This window comes from Gymnogyps californianus, chromosome 1 (genome assembly GCF_018139145.2).
Source record: "Gymnogyps californianus isolate 813 chromosome 1, ASM1813914v2, whole genome shotgun sequence".
Lineage (NCBI taxonomy): Eukaryota > Metazoa > Chordata > Aves > Accipitriformes > Cathartidae > Gymnogyps > Gymnogyps californianus.
This window is the reverse complement of record NC_059471.1, coordinates 64,959,801-64,972,203: the sequence shown is the minus strand read 5'-3', so window position 1 is coordinate 64,972,203 and position 12,403 is coordinate 64,959,801. Positions and strand designations below refer to the sequence as shown.

The window sequence follows — 12,403 nt, the reverse complement described above, 5'->3', positions numbered from 1 at the left end:
CATATTTTTATTGATTTACCCTTTCTTTATGTTACTCAGAGTAAAATAATCCTTTTAATTCAAATCAGGGAAAAAGAACATCTATGTTTCATGAAGAGAGCACACCAACAAAGCTGCTATTCTTGAACAGAATGAGATGTCAAAAGACTTTGAATAATATTGAGTGGGATATGCTAAGTATTGAAAGTTTGCTACAGTTTCCCAACGGGCAGACCAAACTGCTAAGTGGCATCTGGAGCCATCAGATTTTCTTCATTTGAAATAGTCATTGGAACCATTTGTCCTGTTTGCCCAAATGGAACCGAATGTCTCTGGCAACATTTTATACATTAAGATGTAGTTTTGCACTCAGTACGGTACGTACTTTTGATTAACACAAACTAGTGGATTACACTGATTAATTTATCTCTGTGGACAGAATGCTATAAAAGCAGATATCCCAGTAATACTACGTGATGGGGTATGCTCATATTTAGTTTTCAGAGCTGACTTTTAAAGGTTTTCACACAGTAGTATTTCAGTTGGCATAAAATGACCTTTTAAGCAGCTGTTGCCAGATGCATATCTTTGCTTGTAAAGGTGTTGGTATAATAATCTCAGGCATTTCTTCATGGAATAAAACATGCTCTCTAGCCTCACAGAGTTTGATTTTAGATTTGTACAACTGCTGTTAGTGTATGTCTTCATTATGGTTTCTTGAAGGATTACAGGGCCTTATTTTGATCTGAAGCATGTGAGCCTCCAGTGAAGTCAGTGAAGTTTCCCAAATGTGAGATCAAAATAAGATGAGAAAAGACCTATAAGATCTCCACTTCTCTGAAATCTGCGTGCTTGGGAAGCGGAGCCACCCAGTGCCTGTGCAACACCCATGCATAGTTTGGAATCTTCCCAAATTTAAAATTTTGTCCATGCAAACAGAGTCACGCTTCCAGTATCTACTGACTACATAGTGATTATAAAACTTACGTCCCAGTGTGCATTTTTTTATGGTCATATGCATGACAGCACCTGCAGTCTGCTTCTGCTTTCTGTATGTTCATCTTATTGCCCACTAATACTCTATGATGCTGACAGGGTTTTGTGGGTGTAGATTACAGGTCTGGGACAGCAAATGTCTGGGGTACAGCAGTAGCTACATTTTGTAGTTTACCCCTCAGGCTTCTTTAAATCATTCTGCCATTCAATTTATATTGTGTTTGCTGGGGATCTCAGACCAAGCCAGCCATTATAATTGACGGTTCTGTGATACATCAGTTCCCACACAAGAATTTAATACTTGATGCACTTAATAATCAGTCTCTTGCCTGCATTTTCTCTGTAGCAGTATTCACAAGAAGCAACCTGGAAATATATAATTATCGTTAGGGAACTACAGTAATATGGTAATCTCCTTAAGTCACTTTCTAGTCTTTCTAGCCAAGAGCAAAAAGTGGTTTAGGGTTTGTTTTTGGGTTTGTTTTTTTAATCTCATACTACTGGTAGTCAGTTGTTTGCTTCTCTTTGCTCAGCTACCTCCTATTTCAGATTTTAGACCTATGTTTTCAGTGAGAGGTCATAACTTACATTAGTCATTGAAAACATCCGGCCATATGATGTTGGTTTTCTGAAAAGCCAATCTGAATTCTCTTAAAGTTTGGATTTCATTAAGAAAGGGTAAAAAGCCAAATTTCATACAAAATTCTCAAGAGCACTTCCAGCAGAAGCAATAGCAAAACTTGTAACCGTATGTGCCTGGAAGGAGGCAGAACAGTAAGAAGCAGCATGAAAGTGGGATTTTCAAAGAGGAGACCTGAAGTAGCTGCTAAAAAAGTGATAGTGGAGTACTCATGACGCAAGCAAGTTCCTAACCAGCGGGAGAACCTCTTCAGTTTAGCCGAGAAAGAAGCTTAGTATCACAGAAGGAGCAAGAACAGCTGAGAAAGCATTTTTAAGAGATGTTTAAAAGGATTTGCATTTCCTTTAGGGTAAGTATAACACCTGAGAAAGTGTTACAGAACAATAAGTAAATTCAGTTATAGACAACATAGCAAAGAAAAGTTAACCTGAATGATGAAAATAATTATTAGCTTTCAGTAACAGGTAAAGTGTTCGCCTATATCATCTTTAACAACAGAAGAAAAGCAAAATTAAGGTAAAGCCAAGGGAAAAGCAACTTAGACTCCCATCTGGAAAATCATGTTTCTATCCCTTAGAATATTTAAGAGTAACTAGAATGGCAAAAGCTACCCATAAATTTTGTAGCTCTTAAAGAAGGCATGTGACAGCTTCCCCTGAAGTTCAGCTGGAACATTTCTAAATGTTTTGATATGCCAACAAAAATAATTCTCACCAAGGCTTGTGTCAAAGATCAATGTGCACAGTTAAAGTAAATACTGAGTTGAGCGAGTGAGCGAACACAGACACTGGCATCAAATCGGATGTCCTCTCACTCTTTTCTCATTCGACACTGTTACTGACTGTAAACGGATGCAGCAAAAGTATTTAATGGCTAATTAGCAGAATACTAAGAGCTTTGGGTGGTTTTGGTGACCCTTAGTTTTGTTAGAACAGTTTGCTCAACTGCCAAGCAAAGACTGAAAGATGCTGCAGAACTGCAGAACAAATGGGTTTAAATAGTAGTGATGGAGGGGAGGGACTCTAGTACAGAGGGGCAGTCTAAAGTGCCCTCGGACTCCAACATCAGGTGAAAAAAAGGGAAGAATACCAAAGACTCGTATAGTGGAGCAGTGAACAGAGAAGCCAGTGTCGCTGCCAGCTGTATGCAGCACCTTTAACGAGATTTGTGAGTTAGGGATGCGATTACAAATCTTCAACTCAAACTTCATTTCTGTCTGAAAGTGTGGAGATGGAAGCTGGAAATCCAGTAAGGACACAGGCAGCCTCGTGAAACTCCTCCAAAGGGATCGCTTTAGGGAGTTCTAGATATTACGTGCAGTGAATTTATATCAATGCCAAGGCATGGGAGCTGAGGGACACTGTTTACCTCAGAAAAAAAAAGGAAAAAGTCTTTGTAAAAGTGAAACTCTCCCCATGTAGGCAAAGTACAAGCTCTTGATAGCAAAACTGTCTGTGCACCCTAACTCTCTCTGGGCACAGTCAGCTTTCAAGAAGGGCAGGGGCGATCAGCGGTGCCGGTGCGAGTGGCGCCGGAGGGGAAGAGCGGTCCCGTGGGACTCGCACCGTCCCGCATCCCGTGGCTGTGTCACTTCCCCGCGGGCTCCTCTGGGTGGCAGTCACACATCACGGATTTCATTGAGTCTGACAGGACCGTTTACTCATCCTTGCCTTTTTTGTTCTTGTTGTTGTTGTTGTCAAAAAGAAAACCTTGAAGCCACCTACTAAGCAGTAGACCAACTTTTGGTTGGCATTCACTGACAACGATGCTGATATCCTCCACAATATCAAAATAAGGAAAATATTTGCTTTCATTATTATTAATGATTATTGCATCTTTGTTAACTTAATTGATTTAGGCTGAACAACATTGGAGGTACTAAAAAAAAATTATGTTGTAGTGTCTGTTCTGCAATGAATCTGGCTGAGTCAAGAGACTCTTGACAGTAAACTGAAGAAACACTGATTTACACTTTTGAGGCATAATGTTACCTACCCTTTCATGATAAAAAGTCAGAAGCCAGAATATTTCCTCTAGCTTTTGTGGAAAGATATTTTACTCCTATGCAACTTTCAAAATGTTTAAAACTAGAAATGCCATTTCCAACCTAACCCAAAAAAGCAGCTAGAATAGCACTGTCTCGAATAGTACTGTCTGTTATGTACTCTCTAAGATATGAGCTACTTCATTATGAGAACTTTATTGCAGTCTGTACTATCTAGGACCAGCTGCCCATGTTTTTACTATTTATGGAAGAGATTATTTTCTGTAAATATGTCCATGACAAACCTTTGGCAAGAGAATAAAACTTGCATGTAACGTCACATTTCATTCCAGGTCTAGGATCTGAACAAAAATAAATTAAAAGAACCTGAAAAATTCAAGACTTTTTTTTGGTGCTGTTTCATCTTTAAATGTGAGCCTTTAAACAATGCCAAATGCAAACAAATGCTAAATAATTTTCACTAATGAAGAAGGAAGGGCGTGGAGCATTTTTACCCCTTATATTCTTGAACCTTCAATGCTGGAAGTGATTTAACACAATGTGCAATAAAACAAAGGAAGAGTTACTCAGACCTAATGAGTTCAACAGATGATTAGAAGGGGTGGGAAATTTAGCACCCTTTTGATTCAACCTGTCTCCAGGTGATAGAATTTCCTTTTTTTTACAGTGCAAATGCATTTGTCCTTCAAATGTCCTCTTCCCTCGTGATTCTTTGAGGTTCTTCTATTCCCCAGGGTGGCTCTAACTGATGGGAGGAGGCTCCTTGACCCACGTCTGATTTTAAAAAAAAAACAAGTTTGGAAAAACCCATGCGTACCTTTGGTAAAAGGTTTGTGTGACTTCCTCCTGAAACATCATGAGCTCTGTGGGTTTTGGTTGTTTTTTTTTTTTTTTTCCAAAAATCCAGAAAAGTTTAAACATAAAGACAATGAACCACATACATTGGTGTTAAACTGCCAAGCTTTGTGCAGGCAGACTTCCACAGTTGAAAATAAAGTTCACTTGCTGTCTATTGGCTTCTGCTATCTGTTAGTCTTGTCTTCATATTCCTGTCCTTCATATACCATGCCCTCAATTGTGCTTTGAGGTAGACTACTCCTCGCTTATAAAGTGTTCAAACTAGGGGTCATGCATGCTATCTTTTGTGAATGAATGAAAGGTGCATGTACGTCGCTAAACTTCAGTGAGTTTTTCTTTTTTTTTTTTTAATGGAGGGAAAGCAAGCAAAATAATATTTTGCTGTAAGTACAAATATATTCCTCCTCAGCATCCTAGCTGATTCTGAATCTGTAACATTTATCTACACTGGAGTCAAATATCACACAAAAAGTACATCAGCCAAAGACACACAAATGTAAGGAAACATTGAGAGCTTAAGTTAAGAGCGTACATGGCTCAAGAAGTCCTAAAAAGTGAAATTTGGGCACCTCTGTTGAAAAAAATGACTACCGCAGTTGGAAAATGAGGAATAACTATGGGGTGAGCGAGAAGAGGAATTATATGAAGGTTTGGTAAATTATGTAGGGAGGGGCCATTAGTTATAGCTGGTTTAACTGAAATTGTACGATGCTGATAGGCAACCAGTTGCTTGACACTAATTAAATGGAGGCTGAGTCTGTAGCCATGACTGACTTTTGAATGTCATTTTTACTTCACTCATTTTACTTCTTATTCAGCTTCTAAATCAAATTCAGACACACTGTATATCCACCCACTTACTTGCACACTAACTAAGCACATACATACTGATATGTAGAGAAAAGGATAATCAAAGATCGTTATTTCTATTTTTATACTCCTGGGAAACACTTAGCAGCTTCCTGAGGAATGTTCTGTGCAGCCATGAGGTGACACTGAAATATGCTTTCAGTCTAAGCATTCTTTCATATTTAGGAGGCAGAGACACAGGCTCAGTCCCTGAACCATAAACCTGAAGAGCCCTCTAATTAAATGTTTATACTGATAGGTTCACTATTGGAGGTTTGGGTTCGTTTTGTATCAAGCTGCACAGGTTCCCGTTGTAAATTGTTGTAAATTCATGAGGCTTGGGAAAGGATACTTTTATAGTAGGAAGAGTAATCCTTTCAGGGAGTGAAAAACCAGAGCTGAGTGAGATGCCATAATTTGGTGATCAGAGTGCAGCTTCTGCCCCTATGTCTATGAACCTGTATGGCACTGGCTTTTCCACCGTGAGTGGGCGCTTCTCAGTGTTCCCACCTCGAAGTGCAGCCTGAGAGCTGGTTTAACTGCAGGACCGAAGGAGTCCGGCAGGTGAAAGGCACCGGGGAGGGAGCAAAGGGAGAAGGAGATGGCAGAACTAGCACCGTGGCAGAGAGGGCATGACTAGAGAGTGCTGTTCCCCAACAGCTGTTGGCGTAGCTCTTTGTGGACATATGTGTCTGCGTATAACGTAGAGCAGCCCTGGTAATGCTTGAAGTTGTGCAGGGGACTCATCCAGCCCACAGCCGGCCTGACTGTGGAGCTGTGCAGGTGATGTAAAGCTGTCATGGCTGCTCCTTCTGTTAGTTATGCCAAAAATGCTGGACTCATGTTTCCACGTGAGTGAGCTTTCTCAGATGCTTCCTGGCAGTGCAAGAATCCAGACTTTGCTGACTCTCCCCCCTCCCTCCCCACCCCGACCCCCCTCTTCCATTCTGCATACGGTCAGGGGCTCAGCCCCAAAACAACTGGGTGAGCCAAGATCTTTACAGAGCTCCTACACAGATTCTTTGCATGTCTTCACAGTTATGTTTGTGTAATTAATTACTCATTACTCATGTGGCTCCAGAATTGTATAGCTATAGCACAGATAGATTCTAGTGCTGAAGGATGTGCAGTGGGAATTTTGTAATGTTAAGCCTCCTTAGTGCATTTGAGGACGCTTGCCCTGTGAATGTATAGCAATAATTCTGTCTGACTGATATCCACTTCACACTTTCAATAAAATACTGAAAATGGCAAGTGCAGCTGAGGACAAACAGATGATATTTATTGTACATGTTTATTTTAATCCTAAAAGATATTCAGGGCTGGTGCTCCCTCTGGTGGTTAAAAATACTCTTTTAATAAAGAATTGGATATGTCTTCACCACCTCTATGTCTTCAGTAATGTAACACTGAGCCAACTACAATTCTGTAACACATGTTTGAAAGAGTGTGGAGAGAAACACAGTGACTTGAGAGTGCGATTCAGATCGCACAATAGTGTTTCCCACTGTGCAGTGTAATTACAGGTCTAACACCTCAAAGCCAATTCACTTGAGCACTCGCAGTTACATCAGCTGAAGGAACAAATACAGAGCCTGCATTCGCCTCTCATGTGGCTTGGGATAGTCTGGGTAGAACCCATGTAGTGCATTGCAAGGCTGTTGTGCATCGCTGTAGATTTTACAAGGTCACACTGGAGCATCAAGGTGTGATGAATGTTTTGGATGGTGGGTTTTCTTGTTAACAGTTGCACTTAGGTCTCAAACTAATTTCTTTCAAAAGCAATGTTTGAGGCTGTTTCTAAAATCAGACTGAGGATAAGAGAAAAATAGAAAAGAATGCTGAATTGTCAGGCCCTATTTCTCTCTTTTTGGAAACTGCATCCTCAATTTTAATCTTGAAGCAGTTGCATTTCTTTGCCCCACATGCCGTTGGTGGCATTTCAGTTCAATGAACATTAGCTTTTGGGAAGAGGGGAGCATGCGCGTTTGTGAGAGAGAAAGTCTGAGCTTGTAACAACATTGGAGTCAGCAACAACACTGGTCTGAAGATGACTCTCCGGCAAGGTCAAGCGTTTGTTGGCTTCCAGCTCAGTTCCTCTTGCAGTGAAGGCACAGCTGAAGAGCTCTGGTGGATGAACTCCAGCAAACCCCACTGTGCTGGTGTGAGAAGCTGCTCTCGCTGCCTTTCCACCCTGCGTCCTGCATTGCTATGTCCTCCTCGCATCGGTTTTGGCAGCTGCCTGGCCACCTGATGAGCTCCTCAGCTCACTGAGGCCGGAGCAAGCTCACTCGCTAAAGAAAAGTGAGTAAGTTTAGTGAGCTGAACTGGTGCAGTGGAGGCTGAGGGCATCATACCAGCTGGTGTAAAGAAGGGTGAGGTGGCACCATCCATTTAAAAGGAGGAGGAGGAGAAGAGCCACCTTTGCTGGGTAGATCAGCTCAGCTGCCTTCTGACATGTCTCCCTAAGACTGAGTTTTGTGACTTTTCGGCTGAAGGGCAGGCATGTGTCTGTCCTGCTGTCTCAGCTGTGGGGCGATCGCTGGCAGAGGCAAATGAAGTATCTTTCAGATGGCTTCGGGAAGATCTGCACATTGTTATTCACCATGTGCCTGAGTCTCTGGAGAGCCTGAGAACATTATATTCGTACAGGCCCAGACACCTTGTGAGCCTGCACTTCTGGAAACAGTTGATTTATATCCATGTTACCAGTCTCTCAAGTCTAAAATCTCCCAGTCCAGCAGTCCCTAGACAAAATAGTAGGGGAAATAATTCATAATGGGGTGGTGATTATATCCTCCCCTTCAGCACTTAATTTATTACAGCTGAATCTTCTGAAACTACTTACTGTGACTCTCTTGCTTAGCAATCTGCAGTTGTTCCATGTGTCAAACAGCATTTCATGGCAAATTTGGAAGGGTAGGTGCCAGAAAAAATATCAGCCCATGCAGTTACGCTCTTAACAGGTTCACCTCTGTTTAGAAGTCCATTCAATTACTTTTAATTTGAACTATCTAATGCAAAGGCATTTGGATGCATTTCACAAAAGCTGGGCTAACACAGGCATCTTGCTTATTAAATGAGTGCAACAGCGACTGAGCACTTGCTGTCTTTTTACGTAGCACCTCCGCATTTTCAGCAGCTGAGTGGCAGAATATTCATTTTTGTGAGCTGAGTAATGAATTCTCCCTTGTGCTTTCTGACAGTTTGCATTGAATCAGCAGAGGTACAGATGACTTGGTTACATCTGTTTTAATTTTTGAGTCTCATGAATTGATTTGTAAGAAGCAGAAGCTCTTTCAATATTACTTGCCAAAATTTTGCAGCTGTTAATATTGGAACTTGAACAATACATAGCCCTTGCAGTCAGTCTCATGTTCTTTATGCATCGCAGCTAGAAATCTCAGTGCTGAGCGAAAAATAAGTGGGGTAGCAGCGGTGATCTGGTGCTTGCCAATTTGTGTAGTGTGGATGCTTAATGAGTTGCAGCATAAATGTAATGCAAACACTAGCTGTTGGGCTGTTTGGCTGGAACATTGACTGAAGAAAGGAACTGGGCAGACAAGCAGGGAAAGACTGCTGCTCAAGTATTTCCTTGCAATGCAAGGCATCTTCAGGACATGCTTATGTCTGTACTGCACAGCATAATAAGCAATAACTTCATCTGAGCTTGAATTTCCAAATAAGCCACTTCGGGTAGGAAAGCAGCAGTACAAATGTTGCTACCCCAGTGATCTCTGCAGGCTAATCTACCCAGTGACATTAGGACACGTGGAGCTCTGCATTCACATGACTTTACAGCTTCTAGATGGTGGAGTTTCTGTACTCTCTTGTTCAGTGTAGATACTTTGAGACTGATAGAATTTTACTGTAATTTAGTGTAGTTCCACTGATGCCAAAAAAATATCTCATGGTGGAAGTTGGTACTAACTGGAGCAGGAGTATTGAAGTAAGACCTTTGTTCATTAGTGCTGCTTCTTTCCTTACAAGTTTTGGCACACTAGTTTTCTAAGACTGTTACACAAAAAGGCAGTCTGATACCTGGATTAAAGAAAGGAACTGGAACCCAGGAGATGTCCCTAGGTCTGTTACTGGGTCTTGGTGGAATAGCTTGTCCTAACTCCTCTGAGTTTCCGTGGATGGCATGGAGGAGTAAGGTCCCATTAACTGTGTAGTCTGAGACTGTACAAGTTTGGGCTACTTACCCAATACTTACTTTGGACTACTTACCCCAGACTTACTTTGCGGTAAAATCAAATGGGAAGGCAGAGTAGAGGGAGAGGTGTAAGCAGTGTGTAAGTTCATGCTCCCCTGTTAGAATAAGTGGCACATTGCATGCAGAGAGGGATCCGGCAGCTCTCACACACGCAGTCACCTTTATGTTTCCTTACTTCCCTCTGGCAAATCACAGGCAAAAAGATGAGCTCAGTTCCAATATGAGAAACCATGAGTCTGCAGTATTTGGGACAGTACAGCCGTCCACATGCTCAGGAGTTACACTCTCCAGGCCTTGGGACATCCAGGAGCTTGACTGGATGTCCAGAAGTCCTGGACAAATAGCCAGTTATTTTTCTTGTTGGCCTAACAGTTCAAGTCAGTAAAATAAAATGTTTCTAGGGAAACCTGGATGTATCTTAGCTCGAAGTGACTCGGTATGGTCTTGGCTCTGCTCCTGCAGCTATGTTTTACCCCTCAGACAGGGCAGCCTGAGAGGTTGAAGACAGCCTTGAGAGAATTGACTATAGTTGCCTTGAAAGCCCAAGTTTTTATTTATTTCAAGCCTTGAGTTAACCTCCTTGGCACGCTGAAGTGGTCATTACTGTAGTGAGTGATTTACAGGCATGTTAAGGCCCTTTTACAGTGCCAGAACAGTCTTAAGGGAGCCTTAGACTAAGTGAAAATCTGATCTGTAAACCTCAGTTTTATCTTTCCTCAAGAATGGAGGAAAGACTATTTCACTGTGTTGCAGGGTGCAGTGGTTCAAAGTGTGTTGAAATCCTCAGATGGACAGAACTCCTGAGTGTAGAAAGTATTAGTCGTGTTACTCATGACTCATATTTCTCCGTGGGTGTCAAAATAATCTTGTTTTCTTCTCATCTGCACATGTTGTGCTTTCCTTCAGCAACGGAAAACCCTGTTCTATGTACTTGAGTGTCTTCTCCCTCCTTAGTCCATCTCCCAGCAGGTCATGAGAGCAAGTGCCCAGGGTTCAGTATGAAGTCCTGGTCTGAAGTGACACAACATCTAATTTTGTAGAAATACACTTGTTCCTGCAGTGCCAATTAGCCAGCCAAACTATGGGTTTAAAAACCTCGGTAATCTGTTTAACATTTCAGATAGCCTTCAGATTTTTAATTACTTCAACATTTATCCAGAGACCTGGATCCTGATACGTTCTTCCTTAAAATTTTTTTCAAACCAATTTTAGTTACTTTAGAACTTGGACTTTGTACCTCTTACAGCTGACCTAGAAATATATTTCTTCAGCTGTTCTGCTATTTGCTTTGTTTTACTGTGTTTTGTGGTCTAACACACTGCCTCAGATTTGGGTTACTAGCAAACTTTATTCTCAAACCATGACAAAGAATACTGGGGAGTAAATAGAGGAGATCATGCCATTTCGGCACTTCAAGGAAAAACTGATTGTTTGCCTCAGAACGTACCTTTTTATTGAAAAATTTATTTTTGTGGGAGGAACGAGAGGAGAAGCAGCAGGAGAATTTTTCCTGGCAGGAAATTTTAATAAATGAGTGTTATTTTGATTTCACTTTCTCATGCTCTTATCACCTCAATTATAATTTTCTCCCCTCCTTCCTCTTTGGCCCTACTCTTCTTACCCGTCAATCACCTCTCTTCTCCCTTGTCTCTTCATCTTCTTAACAAAATTCTGGCCAAGGAGCTAAAAACCAGCGTCAACCCAGTAGCTCCACAAATCTTCTAGTTCCTCTCATCCTCCAAAACTGTAACTAGCACCATGTCTGTGGGTCATCACTCAGCTTCCTCTGCCTGCATATCATAACCTTTTCTTTGCAAGATGCCTGTTATACCTACTTGAAGAGTGAGCTCTCCAAGACTCGGATGTTCTCTTGTGTGCTCGGTCCTCAGCTGACCCCTACAAATTACCAGCACATTGCTAGGAATCTTTGTCCTGAGCAAACAGGATAAAAGTTTCTTGCTATTCACCATCCTAAAATCCAAATACTAAATTGTTTGTTAATTACAAATATCAATCTCATCTCTCACTGTTTTGCTGAAAATACTTAAATCTTTGTGTAGCTTCCTTTTGTGTGTTTTGAACCTTGCTGATTTTATTTTCTTGTTGGTATCCTTTGAGAATTGGTCTGTGTTTTGAGTTTCTAAAACAGGTGCCATATTTTTTAGCTGTTGTCCAAACTTGTATACCTTTTCCTTTTTGCAGTTGCTCACTAATGTTTTATTCATCCAATATTCCCACGGTTTTTGGACTATATGAAGTGTTTCTCCCTGTTTCACACCACACCTTGAAAGGACAACTCTGGTTACTTCCTACATGGAATGTTTGGCTTTTGATTTGCTTGATTTGCTGTTTTCAGACTTTGACATGCATAATTTTTTCCCCTCTGCCCTATGTGTAGATTTTGCAGCCTTTATTCAGATAGTGTTCCTCTTGGTTTCACTGGGAGTCCAAGTATAGTGAACGTATAATAGCTGCAATATTGACCTGGATTTTCTGCCTCTAGATTTATCTGATTTAAATACATTTGGGTTGTAGGGAGAGGGACAGTAGAGAAAACACAGATGTCCCAAACAGCATTAAAGAAGAACCTAAAGGATGACACATACAATCTCTGTGTTCAGCTTCTTGGGAAGATCCTGTATCTCGAAGCACTCTGTGTCTGAACCACCCTGAAATTCAAGACTAAAAGTGACACGCCTGGTCTCCAAAATCTGCTGTTGTGAATAATATATAAGAAGAGGAGTGGTATTGGCCATTCATACAGTAGTGACTGAACAGTGATGTTTGCAGTTTTCAGGAATTTAATTGCTGATTTGGGGTGTTAGATTTTCTACCAGGATTTAGCGGTATCTCTATAGGA

At 41.2% G+C, this 12,403-nt stretch overlaps 1 protein-coding gene across 1 annotated transcript in view; it reads left to right on the top strand.

The window, feature by feature from the left end:
- The window catches only part of COL4A1 (collagen type IV alpha 1 chain), a 128,241-nt gene that overhangs the window by 60,852 nt on the left and 54,986 nt on the right, over positions 1-12,403 (top strand).